Here is a 16,558-nt window from a genome sequence, read left to right as displayed (position 1 = left end):
TAATTCCTGGGCCATAAATTCTTTGAGTAGATGCACACATCATATTGCTGCTATACAAAAGCACAGTTTCTGAATTCCAGAATGGCACACAGACACACACACACACACAAAAAAACTATGTGTACAGCAAATATAAATAATAAGCATCTTTTATAACTAAGCTTTTCAAATTCCTTTCTGAATCTCCTGCAACTTAAGTGCATTACAAGCATCCCTACCTTCTTTCCCTCCTCTGATCCACGTCCAAATGAGGTGCTGCTGAAGCCACAGCACTGCCTGTCAATTTACCTACAATTCCAGTCCACTCAACTGTCCCACGCCAAAAAAACTCTCAACCTCCCCAGGGTTCCAATAACATTCCAAAAAGTCCCTTCTGGGTTTCTCTACTATCTTTCCAGAGACAAAAATATTCCTCTCAGGAAGAGCATACAGTGTAAGAACAGTAAGTTCATAGAGTCCAGCTTCTTTCTTTTAAAGGTAAAATTACAAAGCCTTAAAGAAATAAAGCAACTTGTACAAGAGATTATCCTAACAAGCAATCTGTGAGCCTCATTCCAGTGTTCTATCAGATGAAACAATTGGTTTACCATATTGGAAACTTCCAGAGTTTTAGTGTATCCTGAAAGCAAATACATACAAAATTTAGGTAGTTTTTGATTTTTTCACTTAATGCTTTTCCCTGATACCCGTATCCCCCCTTTTCCTCTCCTGTAACCACTGTTCTTTTGTGTTCTCTCTGCTAACTTTTATCAGCCTTCTCATCACGCTGGACTACAATGGCTCTTTAGGTGTTTGCCCTGCTCCCCTCAACTCCTTCTTCTTGGCGACGTTGGATGGGCCTTTTTATTGCTGTGAACCCAGGGTCCCGCAAGTTACTGACAGATGCATACTGAGCTGTCAGAAAAAGTTAGTTTAATGAATGGATGAGTAGATGCCCCTCTATGCCCTTTGGGAGACACAAGGGAGAACTGATATCTCTACCAAGATGCTGAGTGTCTGAGGATGAACTCTGCCACAGAGGAAAGAATAAACTTTCTCAGTGACCTTTTCCTTTGAGAGAGGTGAAAAAGTGAATCTCTCTTCCTAGACAATTTCTTTCTACGATGATGGACTCTTAAGGAAAGTGTGATTGTTTTACCAAGGATGACTCAAGCACCTGTAATACCAATTGATTTTTACAGATAATCTGTTCTGTTTGAACATGGACTCTGGTAGAGGGGACACGGGAGGAAGGAATAAGAGGACTCTCTAGGTTTGGTCCTCATATAGGGTACAGATTAGAAATGGGCTTGCTTGCCTGCTAAGAATGAGCTTTTGGAGGGTCAGAAGCCTATACTACGTATGTTTGATGGTGTTTTGAGGCAGGTTTGTGTGTGTTTGCATGCTTTCTTTTCTTGGGTCCTTTAGCAAAATTTTTTTTCTAAAATTCATCTGATCTTAGCTATATAAAGGAAGAGAATAATTTTCCCAATGCTTGTGTCATAAAGAAAGGGAGAGCAGCAGTGTCAGCAGAAATAATATAAAAGAACCCCAAGGGCCTCTATACCTATCCTTTGAACACAAAGAAAAGACACGTTAGAGAATATAGAAATGAGATTTCTCACGCAGCTCCTCAAAATGTTTCATATTTAGCACTTTCTTTCAATCCTTATGAGCACAACCTCAAATTAGAACCTCATCATTTCCAATTTGCATCATTTCATTATCTCCTCATTGGTCTCCAAGACTCCAAGTCTTACCCCTCCTATCCTCACATCTTCCAATCCATTCACCATGTTCTGGAGTAATCTCTCTGAAACATTCTTTTTTTTTTTTTTTCTGATTCTGTCACTTTTTTGTTTAATTGATGTTTTAATAGTTTATAACATTGTGAAATTTTTGGTTGTACATTTTTGTTTGTCCATCACCATATACATGTCTCCCTTCACCCTTTGTGCCCACCGCCTACCCCCATTGCCCCTGGTAACCACAATACAGTTTTCTCTGTCCATGTGTTGGTTTATATTCCACATATGAGTGAGATCATACAGTGTTTGTCTTTCTCTTTCTGGCTTATTTCACTTAACACAATACCCTACAGGCCCATCCATGTTGTTGCAAATGGTACGATTTTGTCTTTTTTTATGGCTGAGTAGTGTTCCATGGTATATATATACCACATCTTCTTGATCCAATCATCAGTCGAGGGACATTTAGGTTGCTTCCACTTCTTGGCTGCATAATGCTGCAATGAACATAGGGGTGCAAAAGCCTCTTTGGATTGTTGATTTCAGGTTCCTTGGATAGATTCCCAGTAGTGGGATAGCTGGATCATAGGGTATATCTATTTCTAATTTTTTGAGGAATCTCCATACCATTTTCCATAGAGGCTGCACCAGTTTGCATTCCCACCAGCTGTGTATGAGGGTCCTTGTTTCTCCACATCCTCTCCAACATTTGTGGTTTTTTGTCTTGGTGATTACAGCCATTCTAACGGGCTTGAGGTGATATCTTAATGTTGTTTTGATTTGCATTTCCCTGATGATTAGTGATGTTGAACATCTTTTCATGTGCCTATTGGCCATCTGTATATCTTTTTTGGAGAAGTGTCTGTTCATTTCCTTTGCCCATTTTTTGACTGGGCTGTTTGGTTTTTTGTTGTTCAGTTGTGTGAGTTCTTTATATATTATGGAGATTAACCCCTTGTCAGATATATGTTTTGCAAATATTTTTTTCCCGCTGGTGGGTTGTCTGTTCATCTTGATTCTGGTTTCATTTGTCTTGTAGAAGCTCTTTAATCTGATAAAGTCCCACTTGTTTATTTTTTCTTTAGTTTCCCTGGTCTGGGTAGGCATGTCATCCGAAAAGATTCCTTTATGACCAATGTCAAATAGTGTGTTGCCTATATTTTCTTCTATGAGTTTTATAGTTTCAGGTCTCACCTTCAGGTCTTTGATCCATTTTGAGTTACTTTTGGGAATGGTGATAGCAGATGGTCCACTTTCATTCTTTTGCATGTGGCTGTCCAGTTTTCCCAATACCATTTATTGAAGAGACTTTCCTTTCTCCATTGTATGTTCTTAGCTCCTTTGTCGAAAATTAGCTGTCTGTGTATGTGTGGTTTTATTTCTGGGCTTTCAGTTCTGTTCCATTGATCTGTGTGTCTGTTTTTGTACCAGTGCCATGCTGTTTTGATTACTATTGCTTTGTAGTATGTTTTGAAGTCAGGGATTGTGATGCCTCCAGCTTTGTTCTTTTTTCTTAGGATTGCTTTAGATATTTGGGGCCTTTTGTTGCCCCATATGAATTTTAGTATTCTTTCTTCTATTTCCGTGAAGAATGTCATTGGGATTCTGATTAGGATTGCATTGAATCTGTAGATTGCTTTAGGTAATATAGACATTTTAACTATGTTTATTCTTCTAATCCATGTGCATGGGATGTCTTTCCATTTCTTTATGTCATCATCGATTTCTTTCAATAATGTCTTGTAGTTTTCATTGTATAGGTCTTTCACCTCCTTGGTAAGATTTATTCCTAGATATTTTATTCTTTTTGATGCAATTGTAAATGGTATTATCTTTTTGAGCTCTCTTTCTGTTAGTTCATTATTAGCATACAGAAATGCAACTGATTTTTGTAGATTGATTTTGTACCCTGCAACTTTGCTGTAGTTGTTGATTATTTCTAATAGTTTTCCAATGGATTCCTTAGGGTTTTCTATATATAAAATCATGTCATCTGCAAATAGTGAGAGTTTCACTTCTTCGTTACCTATTTGGATGCCTTTTATTCCTTTTTCTTGCCTAATTGCTCTGGCCAAAATCTCCAGTACTATGTTGAGTAGGAATGGTGAGAGTGGTCAGCCCTGCCTCATTCCTGTTCTCAGAGGAATGGCTTTCAGTCTTTCCCTGTTGAGTATGATGTTGGCTGTAGGTTTTTCATAAATAGCCTGTATTATGTTGAGGTACTTTCCTTCTATACTCATTTTGTTGAGAGTTTTTATCATAAATGGATGTTGTATCTTGTCAAATGCCTTCTCTGTGTCTATTGAGATGACCATGTGGTGTTTTTTCTTTGTTTTGTTGATGTGCTGTATCACGTTGATTGATTTGTGGATGTTGAACCATCCCTGCATCCCTGGTATAAATCCCACTTGATCGTGGTGTATGATCCTTTTAATGTATTGCTGTATTCGGTTTGCCAGTATTTTGTTGAGGATTTTTGCATCTATGTTCATCAGCGATATTGGCCTGTAATTTTCCTTCTTTGTATTGTCTCTGTCTGGCTTTGGTATCAGGGTGATGTTGGCCTCGTAAAATGAGTAAAGAAGTGTTCCATCTTCCTTTATTTTTTGGAATAGTTTGAGAAGGATGGGTATTAAATCTTCTTTGAATGTTTGGTAAAATTCACTGGAGAAGCCATCTGGTCCTGGACTTTTATTTTTTGAGAGGTTTTTGATTACTATTTCAATCTCTTTGCTTGTGATTGGTCTATTCAGATTCTCCATTTCTTCTTGGTTCAGTTTTGGGAGGTTGTATGAGTCTAAGAATTTATCCATTTCTTCTAGATTGTCCAATTTGTTGGCATATAATTTCTCATAGTATTCTCTTATAATCCTTTGTATTTCCATGGTATCCATTGTAATTTCTCCTCTTTCATTTCTAATTTTATTTACTTGAGGCTTTTCTCTTTTTTCTTAGTAAGTCTGGCTAAGGGTTTGTCAATTTTGTTTATCTTCCCAAAGAACCAACTCTTTGTTTCATTAATCCTTTCTACTGTTTTTTTGGTCTCAATCTCATTTATTTCTGCTCTGATTTTTATTATTTCTCTCCTTCTGCTGACTTTGGGCTTTGTTTGTTCTTCTTTTTCTAGTTCTGTTAGGTGTAATTTAAGGTTGCTTATTTGGGCTTTTTCTTGTTTGTGAAGGTGGCTTGTATCGCTATGAGTTTCCCTCTCAGGACCGCTTTTGCTGCATCCCATATGATTTGGTATGGCATATTTTCATTTTCATTTGTTTCCAGATAGTTTTTGATTTCTTCTTTGATTTCATCAATGATCCATTGGTTGTTCAGTAGCATGTTGTTTAATCTCCACATTTTTGTCACTTTCCCAGTTTTTTTTCGTAGTTGATTTCCAGGTTCGTAGCATTATGGTCTGAAAAGATGCTTGTTATGATTTCAATCTTCTTGAATTTATTGAGGCTGGCTTTGTTGCCCAACATATGGTCTATCCTTGAGAATGTTCCATGCACACTTGAGAAGAATGTGTAGTCAGCTGTTTTTGGATGGAGTGTTCTGTATATGTCTACTAGGTCCATCTCATCCAGTTTTTCATTTAAGTCCATTATTTCTTTATTGACTTTTTGTCTAGAGGATCTATCCACTGATGTAGTGTAAGTGGGGTATTAAGATTCCCCTACTATTATTGTGTTGTTGTTAATGTCTCTTTTTAAGTTTGTTAATAGTTGCTTTACGTACTTTGGTGCTCCTATGTTGGGTGCATATACATTTATAAGTGATATGTCTTCTTGGTGGAGTGTCCCTTTTATCATTATAAATTTCTTTCTTTGTCTCTCTTAACCTGTTTTATCTTGAAGTCTACTTCGTCTGATATGAGTATGGCAACACCTGCTTTCTTTTGTTTGCCATTAGCTTGGAGTATTGTCTTCCATCCTTTCACTCTGAGCCTGTGCTTGTCTTTAGAGCTGAGATGTGTTTCCTGGAGGCAGTATATTGTCGGATCTTGCTTTTTAATCCATCCTGCCACTCTGTATCTTTTGATTGGAGAGTTCAATCCATTTACGTTTAGGTTAATTATTGATATATGAGAGCTTAATATTGCTGTTTGCTAGTTTTCTCTTTGTTTATCATATGTGATTTTGTTTTGATTATTTGTTTAGTGGTTACCTTGAGGTTTGTATAAAAAATTTTGTGTATGAGATAGTCCGTTATCTAATGGCCTCTTATTTCCTTATACTAAGTCAATTCAATCACTTTCCTCTTCCCCTTCTAAGTCATTCTTGTTATACCTTATTCTATCTTGTGTTGTGGGTGTGTGTTTACAGTGATGAGGTTATATTTATTTTTGGTGAATTCCTTCCTTTGATCTTTGATTTTGGTATTTAAGTGGTTGCTAACCTATTCCTGTAAATATCTACTATTTTTCTGATTTTGTGTACCTATTTTTATCCTTGATCCAAGCTTTGTATTCCCTTTCTTTTCTTTTTTTCAGGCCTGAGGGCCTTCTTGAGTATTTCTTGTAGTGGGGGTCTTGTGGCCATGAACAACTCCTTTAGCTTTTGTTTATCTGGGAAAGTTACTATTTCTCCATCATATTTGAAGGATATTTTTGCTGGATAGAGTATTCTTGGCTGAAAGTTTCTATCTTTCAGTATTTTGAATATATCATTCCAGTCTCTCCTAGCCTGTAAATTTTCTGTTGAGAAATCTGCTGAGAGCCTGATGGGAGTTCCTCTGTATGTTATTTTTTGTTTTTGTCTAGCTGCCTTTAATATTGTTTCTGTGTCATTGACTTTAGCCAGCCCTACCACTATATGTCGTGGAGTGGGCCTTTGCCTGTTGACGTATTTAGGCGACCTATTGGCTTCACTTACTGGTATTTGCTGTTCCTTCCCCAGATTTGGGAAGTTCTCAGCTATTATTTCCTTGAATAGGCTCTCTGTTCCTCTTTCCCGCTCTTCTCCCTCAGGAATACCTATAATTCTTATGTTACATTTCCTAATAGAGTCAGATATTTCTCAGAGACTTTCTTCATTTCTTTTTAGTCTTAGTTCTCTCTCCTCTTCCATCTGGAGCATATCTGTATTCCTATCCTCTATAATACTAGTTCTTTCCTCCATATTGTCAGCTCTGTTCTTTAAAGAGTCCAGATTCTCCTTTATTTCCTCCATTATGTTCTTCATCTCCATCAGTACTGATTGGTTTTTCTTTATGATTTCAATCTCTTTTGTGAAAAAACTCCTAATCTCATTGAATTGTTTGTCTGTGTTATCTTGTATTTCGTTGAGTTTTTTTATGATAGCTATTTTGAAATCTCTGTCGTTTAGGTTATGGATTTCTGTGTCTTCAGGGTTGCTTTCTGGGTGCTTGTCATTTTTCTTCTGGTCTGGTGATTTCATGTACCTTTGCATGGTGGTTCCTGTATTGGCTTTGTTTTTCCTCATCCTGGAAATATCTAGTTGCAATTTCCACCCGCCGCCACCATATGGGGGTTAAGGGCTGTGTAATCTGAGCCCCTTGCACTCTGCCCCGGCTGCTCGCTGTGATCGGCTGGCCACTTGGTCTGGTCTGGTCAGCTGAGCTGTAGTATCCAGCATGCGGGGAGGAGTGTTCTCTCTCTTTTGCCCGCTGGGTCCCTGGCATGGGGGGCTTCTCACTCGCCCCTTGTTATCTGCTCTCCTGGGGTGCTCAGATGTTGATGGTACCCCTGTAGCAGTTCTGAGTCCTCTGTGTGGGAGTTTCCCACTGGCTGAGAGAGCCCAAAGAGCTATGGTTTCCCTGCACAGGGCCGCCCCTCCCCCCTCTCTGGGAGCCACGCAGACCAGGATTGCTGATCTGATGGGGAGGAAGAGGAGTTCTCCTTACCTGTCCCCACTTCTTCCAGGGGCCCAGCACGTTCCACTCTCAGATGTGCGGCATTGTGGATCTTTCCGATCTTTCTTTTCGCTGTCTAGGAGACTGTTGTTGGTCTGTGACTGTTCTTTTTGTTGTATCTTATTGGGGTGAGAGTTTATGGGAAAGTTCACTCCGCCATGACACTGACCTCACTCCTGAAACATTCTTTTATTCCTGACCAAGTTAAGCTTTAGCACTATTCTCTTGCTTAAAATCCTTCAATATCTTGTATGAGGCCAGTGTTACCTTGACATCAAAACAAAAGATATCACACAAAAAGAAAAGTACAGACCAATAATAGCCCATTTAAATATAGATACAGAAATCCTTAACAAAACACTAGCAAACTGAATCCGATAACATATAAAGGGGATTATACACCATAAATAAGTTGTATTCATCCCAGAAATGCAAGGTTGCTACAACATATAAAAATAAGTCAATACACCACATTAATAGAACAAAGGGCAAAACCCATAGGATCATCTCAGTAGACAGAGAAAAATCATTTGACAAAATACAACAACCTTTCATGATAAAAACATTTAAACTAGGAATACAAGGGAACTTTCTCAACCCGATAAAGGACATCTATAAAAAACTCACAGCTATTATCGTACTTAATGGTGAAATACTGAATGTTTTCAGCCTAACATAAGGAAAAAGACAAGGCTATACACTTTTGCTACTTCTAGCTAACATTGTACTAAAGGTTCTAGCCAGGAAAACTAAGCAAGAAAAGAAAATAAGATGCATCCAGATTAGAAAGGAAGAAGCAAAACTATCTCTATTTGCAGGTAACATGAGCTATTATATAGAAAATCCTGGAGTATTCATCAAAAAACTATTAGAACTAATAAATTACTTCAACAATGTTGCAGGATACAAGATCAATACATAAAAGTCAATTGTAGGGGCCAGCCTGGTGGTGCAAGTGGTTAAGAGCACATGCTCCACTGCAGCGGCCTGAGGTTCACCGGTTCAGATCCCGGGCATGCACCGATGCACTACTAGTCAGGCCATGCTGTGGCAGCGTCCCATACAAAGTAGGGGAAGATGGGCATGGATGTTAGCCCAGGGCCAGTCTTGCTCGGCAAAAAGAGGAGGATTGGCAGCTGTTAGCTCAGGGTCGATCTTCCTCACACACACAGAAAAAAAGTCAATTGTATTTTTTTTTATTTTTTGAGGAAGATCAGCACTGAGCTAATATCTGATGCCAATCCTCCTCTTTTTTCTGAGGATGATTGGCCCTGAGCTAACATCCTTACCCCTCTTCCTCTACCTTATACGGGACGCCACCACAGCATGGGTCTACAAGCAGTGCCTCCGTGCGCACCCGGGGTCCAAACCGGCAAACCCCGGGCTGCTGCAGTGACGCACGCACACTTAACCGCTTGTGCCACCGGGCCAGCCCCTCAATTGTATTTTTATACACTAGCAATGAACAATCTGAAAGTGAAATTAAGAAACCCAATTTTTATAATGGTACCAAAAAGAGTAAATACCTAGGAATAAATTTAACACAAGAAGCGTAAGACATGTACACTGAAAGCTATAAAACATTGTTGAAAGAAATTAAAGAAAGACTAAATACATGCATAGATATCCCACATCATGTGTTAGAACTTAATATTATTACAATAGCAATACTTCCCAAACTGATCTACAAATTCAACACAATACTTATAAAAATTCAGCTGTCTTTTATGTGGAAATTGACAAGATGGTCCTAAAAGTCATATGGAAATGCAATGAACAAAGTTGGAGGACTTAACTGTCCCAATTTCAAAACTTTCTACAAAGCTATAGTAATCGAGACAGTGTGGTATTGGGATAAGGTGAGATATATAAATCAATAGAATAGAATTCAGATTCCAGAAATAAACCCTTACATTATGGTCATTTGATCTTCAACAAGAGTGCCAAGATAATTGAATAGGGAAAGAATGTTCTTCAACAAATGGTACTGGGAGAACTAGATATTTACATGCAAAAGGATGATGTGGGAACCCTACCTCATTCTGTATACAAAAATAAACTCAAAATAGATCAAAAACCTAAATATAAAATCTAAAACTATAAAACGCTTAGAAGAAAACAGAGTAACAAATCTTTGTGACCATGGATTAGGCAACAATTTCTTGGATACAGCACCTAAAGCACAAATGATGAAAGACAAAAATAGATTAAATGGACTTCATCAAAGTTGAAAACCTTTTTGTTTTAAAGGACACCATCAAGAAAGTGAAAAACAGGGGCTGGCCCAGTGGCGCAAGCGGTTAAGTGTGCTCGCTCCACTCTGGTGGCCCAGGGTTCGCCAGTTCGGATCCCGGGCGCACACTGACGCGCTGCTTGTCAAGCCATGCTGTGGCGGTGTCCCATATAAAGTGGAGGAAGATGGGCATGGATGTTAGCCTGGGGCCAGTCTTCCTCAGCAAAAAGAGGAGGATTGGCAGATGTTAGCTCAGGGCTGATTTTCCTCACAAAAAAAAAAGAAAGTGAAAACAACCCATGATGTGGGAGAAAATATTTGCAAATCCATACATCTGATAAGAGACTTGTATTCAGAATACATAAAGAATCCCTACAACTCAACAATTAAAAGATACATAACCCAATTTAAAAATAATGTTATGGACTGAACTGTGTCTTCCCAGAATTCATATGTTGAAGCCCTAACTCTCAATGTGACTGTGTTTGAAGAGAGGGTCTTTACAGAAGTAATTAAAGTTAAATGAAGTCATAAAGCTGGGGTCCTAATCCAATATGGCTGGTGTCCTTATAAGAAGAGCTTTTGAGGTGCATGCACAGAATAAAGGTTAAGTGATGACAGTGATAAGGTGGTCATCTGCAAGAAAAGGAGAGAGGCCTCAGGAGAAACTCAACCTGTAGATACCTTGATTTTGGACTTCCAGCCTCCAGAACTGTGAGAAAATAAATTTCTCTTGTTTAAGCCACCCAGTTTGTGGTATTTTGTTATGGTAGCTCTAGCAGACTAATACAAATGGGGAAGGGATTTAAATAGACATACAAATGACTAGTAAGCACAAGAAAAGCCCAAGATCAGTAATCATAAGGGAAATGCAAATCAAAGCCACAATGAAATGCCACTTTACACTCACTAGGAAGGCTAAAATAAAAAGACAGACAATAACAAGTGTTGATAAGCATGTGGAGAAACTGGAACCCTCATATATTTCTGGTAGGAATGTAAAATGATGCAGCCATTTTGGAAAACATTGTAGCAGTTCTTCAAAAAATTAAACAGAAAGTTACCATACTACCCAGCAATTCCACTCCTAGATATATATCCAAGAGAAATAAAAAAGTATGTTCACACAAAATTTGTACACACAAGTTCATAGCAGCCCAAAAGTGGAAACAACCCAAATACCCACCAACTGATAAATGGATAAATAAAATATAGTATATCCATGGAATAGAATATTATTCAGCCATAAAAAGGAATGGAGTACTGCTACATGCTACAACATGGATGAACCTTGAAAAAATTATGCTGAGTGAAAGAAGCTAGTCACAAAAGACCACATATTATATGGTTCTGTTTACATAAAATTTACAGAATAGGCAAATCCGTAGAGACAGAGATAGATTAGGGGCTACTAGGGGCTGGGGAGGAGAATGAATGATGAGTGAATACTAATAGGTATAGAGTGTCTTTTGGGATAATGACAATGTTCTGAAATTAGATTATGGTGATCATTGCACAACTCTGTGACGATACTAAAAGTCACTGAATTGTACACTAAAAGGTGGATTTTATGGTACATGAATTATATCTCAACAAAGATGCTACTTAAAAAAAATACTTTTTAGAACCTCCCCTTTGACTACGATTTAAGTCCAAGCTTCTTAATTGGTCTTCTAGTCTTTGCTTACCTATCTCACCTTCTCTCTCACCACTTCAACATCCTCATCTATCTTCTCTTAAAAGAAGGCATTCCCTTCCTTATCTTACTGGAAATTCTTACTCATTCTTTCATACCCAGCTCCAAGGTCACTTTCTCTGCAGTCGTTCCAATCAGCAGATTTGATTACTATCTAATTTCTGCCCATGCTGTATATTTTGCATACTTCTGAGCACTTACGTTTTTTCTAAGGACATTAGAAAATTTTTCCTCTGTGGTCACACAAACAATGGGATTGCTAATAAAGATGTCACCATTTTAAAAATCATGACATTGGGCCGGCTCTGTGGCTTAGCGGTTAAGTGCGCGTGCTCTGATGCTGGCGACCCGGGTTCGGATCCTGGGAGCGCCCCGAGGCACCACTTCTCCGTCCAACGCGAGGCCGAGTCCCACGTACAGCAACTAGAAGGATGTGAATCTATGACATACAACTATCTACTGGGGCTTTGGGGGGAGAAAACTGAATAAATAAAATCTTTAAAAAAATAAAAAATAAAAAAAAATAAAAATCATGACATGAAGCCAGCCCTAATGGCCTAGTGGTTAAAGTTTGGTGTTCTCACCACTTCAGCAGCCTGTGGTCCTGTTCACGGAACCACACCACCCATCTGTCAGTTGCCATGCTGTGGCGGCAGCTCACATAGAAAAACTAGAAGGACTTACAACTAGAATATATAACCATGCACTGGGGCTTTGGGGAGGAAAAAAGAAAAGATAAATTGGCAAAAGATGTTAACTCAGGGTGAATCTTTCCCTGCGAAAAAAATAAAAAATAAAAATCATGGCATGTTAATAATTAAATGAAATGCCATGATGCTTGGCATTTGTTGATAGTTGCCTACAAATGACCACTTGATGATGCCATGGTGCCTTACCTACGCAATAAGAACAGAGAGCATGGACTTTAATGGAGAGACTGGAAATAAATTTATCAGAGACTACTTCATTTTCTGAAAATATAAACTTCATGGAGAAAATGCACATGCCACTGAGCAGAAATAATTGTATATAAAGTGAAAAAAGTTGAAAGCTAAGATACAGAAAATTGGCAAATCACATATATTTTCAAAAGGTTTGTTTCATCACTTTCTCTTTGGCTTCTGCAGATGCTGTTCCAACAAATCCTGATCATATATGGTTTCACCACAACTGTTATCTTCAAATAAATGGGTATTTTATGATAAACAAACATTTAATGTACTTTTTTAGTGCTACATTATGCTTGTTGCATTTTCCAGGAAAAGGATGTACACTATAAATCCTGAATTTTTGCTATGATAGTACATAAAATGTACTCATTATATTTGTGTCACTACATTTTTATATTTTTATGTAATTTTGTTTTCCAATTTCAGGTAAATGATGAGAAACAACTTATATTAATACATTTTTACTAATATTAATTTTTAATACATCAATTAATACAATTGACTTATATTAAATGAAAATCTTCCAAGACGTAAATAAAAGTCCTTACGTGTGGCTGGGTAGATTGAAAATAAGAAAGTACTGATTAGTTTTCTGGGAGCAATCAAGATTAAGAATAGTCATAACACTAATTTTTCTTGGTGTGTCTTGAAAACAGTAATCCACTGATTCGTTGATACACCAACTATTTAAAAGAATGGAAGTAAGGAGATCTCAATTCCACATCCTCTCCAAGTGTTATTATTAGTAGTGGGAATATAACTGAGCCATGATAGGAGACACTGTCAATACTGTATATTAGGCCCAGAGGCATGTACAACCTATGGAGTCTGATAATAGCAAGGTAAACACAATTATAATTGAGACTGATATTGAACTTTAAGTTTAGAAGTGACTTTCACATACATTGTCTTTTTCATTTTCCTAATAGCCTCTGAAGTATTGAAGTTGGGTTCTATCCTCATTCTACAGGTGAAAAAGCTAAAGCCGGGAGGTTGAATAAATTTTACACGGTCAAAAAGTCATCCCCAGAGGCAGAATCCAGGTTTACTAACTCCTTTCCTGGAGCTCTTTCTGATTCTCCATTGTGAAGCTGCAGAGCTGCGTGAAATGGAAAGGATGGCGAATGTACTAAGGACACTAGAATTGGAGAATAACACCTAGAAATTATATTCAGGTACAGGTATCAAGTCCCTATGATTTGTCAAGCTCTGTGCTAGATGCTATGAAAACAGCGATAATAATAAGATAATAAGATGTAATAATAAGCTCTTATGTTTCCTTATCCAACTTGATATGCATTATAATGGAAGTAGGGACGCCATGTACCCATTGACAAGTGATATTAACATATACAGAATATTGAAAGAGTGGTTAGGAAATAAAAGGTAAGCCAAGGGATATATATGGAAAGACTGTCCTTCTGCAAGACAGAGAGAGGAAAATACCTTAGAACCAAGTGCTTTCTGGATGGACAGGATTTCCACTCTTGACCTAACACTACAAAAATAATAGTAAATCTTAAAATATACTGATATCCTGCCTACCAACAAATTACAAATTTGTTTTCCATGATCCATTATTGAAGCTACTTCTTTTTAGTTTTAACTCTCTCTTTTTGGACTATTGAGTTTTATAAGATTACTACCTATTCTGTGAAATATTACAAACTTTTATATATTTAAATTTACCCTTTTAAGTTTTAAGGATATGTCTTAGTTGGCTCAGGTTGCTATAACAAAATACCTAGACTTGATGGCTTAAACAACAATACAGAAATTTATTTTCTCACAGTCTGGAGACTAGACATTCATGATGAAGGTGCTGGCAAATTTGGTTTCTAGTGAAAGAAATGTAGACAGCCAGCTTCTCTCTTTGTCCTCATATGGCCTTTCTTTGGTGCATGTGTGAGGAGAGAGAGCGAGTTCTCTGATGTCTCTTCTTCTAAGGACACTAATCATATGGGATCAGTGTCCCACCCTTATGACTTCATTTAAGTGTAATTATGTCCTTAGAGGCCCCATCTCAAAATATAGTCACACTGGGGTTTAGGGCTTCAATATATGAATTTTGGGGGGACACAAACATTCAGTCCATAACAGATACTTCCTCTTAAAATATTGAATTTTTTTAAAAAGTATATATTCAGCCTAATTCTGCTCTTCAAATTTTAAAGCTTTTGGTCTTATTTTCTCTCAGACTTCATCTTTCCAAGCTGGAGTCTAAGATTTCCCATTCCTCTAAATCCTTTTCATCAATTTAGCATCCCTCCTCTAGATCTACTGCTTTTTTTTAAAGTCAACTTCATTGAGATACAATTTACATATAATAAAATGCACCTATTTTAAGTGTACAGTTTCATGAATGTTGCTAAATGCATAAATATGTATAACCATCATCACAATCAAGAAATAGAACACTTCCATCATCCTAAAAGCTCCCTTATGCCCCTTAGCATTAATCACCTCACCCGTGGCACCAGACAACCACTGGTTTGCTTTCTCTCACTGTAAATTAGATTTACCTGTTCTCCATTATCCCACAACTGGAATAATATAGTATGTACTTTTTTGCATCTTGCTTCTTTCACACAGCATGTTTTTGAGATACACCCATGTTACTGTGTATATCAGTATCTCTGTCCATTTTATTACTGTATAGTAGTATTCCAGTGTGTGTGTGTGTGTGTGTCATATATAGCTCATATACTTACATATATGTGTGTGTATGTGTGTTACAATTTGCCCACTAACATGTTGATAGATGTTTGGGTTGTTTCCAGTTCTATACTATTACAAAAAAAGCTACGATGGATATTTGTGCATAAATCTTTGTGCAGACATACGTTTTAATTCTCTTTAGTAAGTATCTGGGAGTAGAAATGCTGGGTTCGTTGTAAGTATAACTTTATAAGAAACTAGCAAACTGTTCTTGCAAAGTGCTTGTAGCATTTTACCTTCCCACTGGCATATATGAGAGTTCCAGCCACTGCATTCTCCACAAAACTTGGTACTGTCACTCTTTTTCAATTTTTAGTCATTTTAGTTGTATGTAGTGGTTTTACTTTGCATTTAAATGATGGCAAATAATATTAGAGAGTTTCACATGTTTATTGACCACTCACATATCTTCTTTTGTGAAGTATTTGTGCAACTCATTTTAAATATATATCTTGCACATTTGATATATGTATTGTGAATATTTTCTCCCAGTCTGTGGCTTGTCTTTTCATCTTATTATTAAGAGCATAAATTTTTAATTTTGATGGTATCCAACTATCAGTCATTTTTAGTTCATGCTGCTGTGTCCTAAGAGGTCTTTGCATAGTCCAAAGTAGTGAAGATTTTTCTCTTACTTTTTAGTAGTGTTACAGATTTTGTTTTTTTGTGTGTGTGAGTGAGGAAGATCAGCCCTGAGCTAACATCTGCCAAACCTCTTTTTGCTGAGGAAGACTGGTCCTGGGCTAACATCCGTGCCCGTCTTCCTCCACTTTATATGGGACGCCACCACAGCATGGCTTGACAAGCAGTGCGTTGGTGTGTGCCAGGGATCTGCACAGGCGAACCTCGGGCCGCTACAGCGGAGCGCGTGCACTTAACCGCTTGCACCACCGGGCCAGCCCCAAGATTTGTTTTTTTCTAGAAGTTTTATGGCTTTAGCTTTATTTTGGGTCTATGATAAATTTAGACTTAATTTTTATGTATTGTGTGAAGTGAGGGTCAATTTTATTTCCAGATAAACATCTAGTTTTTCAGCACCATTTGTTTAAAAGAGTATACTTTCCACCATTGAATTGCCTTGTCATCTTTGTGGAAAATCTGTTGAACGTATATATGTGGGTCTATTTCTAGTCTTCTGATCTATATATTCATTCCTACATAATACCACACAATCTTTATTACTATAACTTGATGGTAAGTACTGAACTCAAGAAATGAAAGCCCTATCACATCGTTACTTCTTTTAAAAGTTGTTTTGACCATTCTAGATCCTTTGCATTTCCACATAGACATTATAATTAGACTGTTAATTTCTACAAAAAACTAAAGCAGTCTGCTAAAAGTTTTATTGGGATTCCATTCAATC

Source organism: Ceratotherium simum, chromosome 15, assembly GCF_057802395.1.
Source record: "Ceratotherium simum simum isolate JZ-2026a chromosome 15, ASM5780239v1, whole genome shotgun sequence".
Lineage (NCBI taxonomy): Eukaryota > Metazoa > Chordata > Mammalia > Perissodactyla > Rhinocerotidae > Ceratotherium > Ceratotherium simum.
The sequence above is the reverse complement of the archived record's forward strand: the minus strand, read 5'-3'. Positions refer to the sequence as shown.